We start from the raw sequence: 2,716 nt of genomic DNA on the forward strand, positions 1-2,716 counted from the left end.
TAAGTCCTAAACTTAACAACCTCATACTTCAAAATTCAGTTTTAATTTGTAGAAGGGTTTAACAAAAGAAACGCCATGGAGCACAGGGTGAGAGCGGGTGCAGACAGCCCCATGTGAGCTGCGGGGTGGGATTGGAACTAAACCAGCACAAAACAAAGAGCAAATGAAATAAAGTCAAATTTAAATGCTGTGATAAGACACCCTTAACGCTTAAAAATAACTGATCGTGCTAAAAATCCTTTCAATTTCAAGGCAGAAATCCAGCATTTGAGCTCAGAGCTTCATTGTCCTGGCCAGGCAGGAGAGACAGAGTCGCTGTGTGAGAGCACGGCTGGGCTACATGGGCAACGCAGTTCTACCACACCAGCGCCAGGCCACTCTAGAACGATGAGGCTGCGAAAGAGGAAAGAGAAGGAAAAAAAAAGAAACAAAAAACCCCAACCCTGTAAAAAGACCTGAACTCATTTCCCTTAAAAAACTGAAGTAAGTATGCTTTGGCAGGATTGTTTTGAAAGCAGTCTCCTTTTAAGACGCATTTCTTTTTTGCAAGAGCTAATTTAAGACATACAAAAAAAACCCCATTAGAGTAATTTACATTTACAGTTTTTTTATTTTTAATGGAAAAATAAAGGCAGACCTTTTAAAAGTAATATTTACTTAGAAACACTTTTTCCTTATGCAAGTTACGTAAATGCAAGGCAATAACAAAATATTGTACATAAAAGTTCTAATGCGTTGCAAACCATTATGCTCTGTCAAATTCTAAATTAGTTCAGCACGCTCTACCTGCCCACGGCCCAGCTCTACACCAATGTACAACCCGCGTAAGCCATAATTAACAGTTCACCTCACATTCTCTAAACCCATTGTTGGTCTGTTTTTCCACTCGGGCATTGCTACCTGCTATGCTCTCTACACATTTCCATTTTAAAATATAAATCGAGGAAAGTGAATTTACAAGGTTAGCAAAATACATATTTAAAGTCTTAGCTGATTGATTGATTGTAAATAGTCCTGGGAGCACCAGCTGCTGTCCGTCCATCCTTCCATGCCTGGGAGAGCCACTTCCTACAGGGGAGAAACCCAGAACAAAGCCACTGCCAACGCTTCGGTCAGCCCCTTCTCTGCCTTCGACATCACACACACCACTGGATACAAAGAATTGCCACAAGTCCTGTTTGACCAAACTCAGGTATTTTTTCCCCTAAAAGTGATGGGCAGTGAGTGGTTGATGAACAACCACTACACCCTCTGCAGGGAAACCACCACTGCTGAAATGCGCTCTGTACTGCACCCCCTCTGAATCCCTCATCATCGCAGTAAAAAAAGGTTATGGGTTCCTGCTGAGTACAGCAGATCAGCTGTCACCAGCGTTTTGTATTTCAAATGACTAACATCAATCTCCAATAGTATTAAGAATCAGAATCACCTCACCAACCCTAGCAAGAAATGCCATATGAATTGGATCTTTTGGGTATTTATGCACTAGTAACAGCTGTCATATATTAGGAAAAAAATGCACTGAAAAGGAAGCAACTCTAAATATAGTCTTCAAATAGTTTCTGTGAGCACATACATTGCTTAATCCAGCCATCGGAAGATAGTAATAATTTAGAGCTGTACAAAGTATTTAAAACTAGAAATAAATACTAGTACACACTAGAAGACAAGGTTTAATAATTGATAAAAATGTACAAAAATATTCCCATCAGAGAGGTTTCCAAATGTGTACCACAGCAGCCGCTGCTCACTGCACCAAGCAGGGCTGGCAAAACCTTCCTAAACTGGCCCAAGGCAATTAAAAAGGAGACGGGGCTTAAGCTTCTTCCTTTTCCCTTTTTAAGGGATGCTCTAGACCCGGCTGCTGTCGAAACGTGGTGGTACATTGTTCAGCAGGTTCTTAAGGCAACACATTGAAATTCATTTACAATTTCATTTTTGTTTTGTTAAGTTTTAACATGAAGATAAAACGCTGAAATAATGCCTGTAGCTGTTCCAGATCGGGTTTTAGGGGAACACAAGAGGCGGCTGTGACACGCAGCATCCTCTGCTGGCACCGCAACGCAGGGCCGGTCGCATTCCCATCAACCGCACTTCCAGGGCTTTGAAAATTTACCATAAAAATTCACTCTGAGACGGTGCTTAGACACGAATCTCAGCCAGGACATCAAGTATTCGTACAAAAACTCAACATCGGTTTGGCCAGTGACGCAGTTCACAAAAGACCAATTCCAGTATCATCTGGTATTTTTTTTGCAGTACAGATCAAGACATGGATTCATTGCTCCCCTTCCATTGCCTTCCCCTTTCCAAACTAAAAACAAATGAAACCACAACAAACTATATTAGGAATCTCTTTCTAAAAATGAAATTTTATCTGCCTACACCAGCCAGGAAAAGCAGCGTTACTACCTTTCTAGGAAGGACCGTACTTAAGAGATGCTCTGCTAGAAAGGTGCCAACACTTCCCTGGGCCTGCAGACAAGGTCCAGCGAGCACTGGCGCGCCTTCCGCCGTGGTGTTCCCTTCGAGGGCTCCCATCCTGCCTGGCAGGTCCAGGACAGAGACTCAGCTTTGCGCTCAGGATTTCACTCACTTTTCTAGATTTGATGCCAGGCCCGTAATAATAGTACTTGAGAATGTATCGATGTGGTAAAATGAAAACCCACTGTTATTTCAACAATGGAACTCAGGATATCAGAACCCACGTCCTGAA

General features: G+C 42.2%; 1 protein-coding gene across 4 annotated transcripts in view; it reads left to right on the plus strand.

The window, feature by feature from the left end:
• Positions 1–439, plus strand: part of FMNL2 (formin like 2) — a 153,949-nt gene extending 153,510 nt beyond the window's left edge. For 3 of the 4 annotated variants that reach the window (XM_075029082.1, XM_075029080.1, XM_075029079.1), the window contains one exon: positions 253–439. The gene's annotated coding sequence lies outside the window, so the exon portion shown is untranslated. The remainder of the gene's footprint in view (positions 1–252) is intronic. The other variant, XM_075029081.1, reaches the window with a different exon arrangement.
• Positions 440–2,716: the final 2,277 nt, after the last annotated feature.

This window comes from Buteo buteo, chromosome 5 (genome assembly GCF_964188355.1).
Source record: "Buteo buteo chromosome 5, bButBut1.hap1.1, whole genome shotgun sequence".
Classification (NCBI taxonomy): Eukaryota; Metazoa; Chordata; class Aves; order Accipitriformes; family Accipitridae; genus Buteo; species Buteo buteo.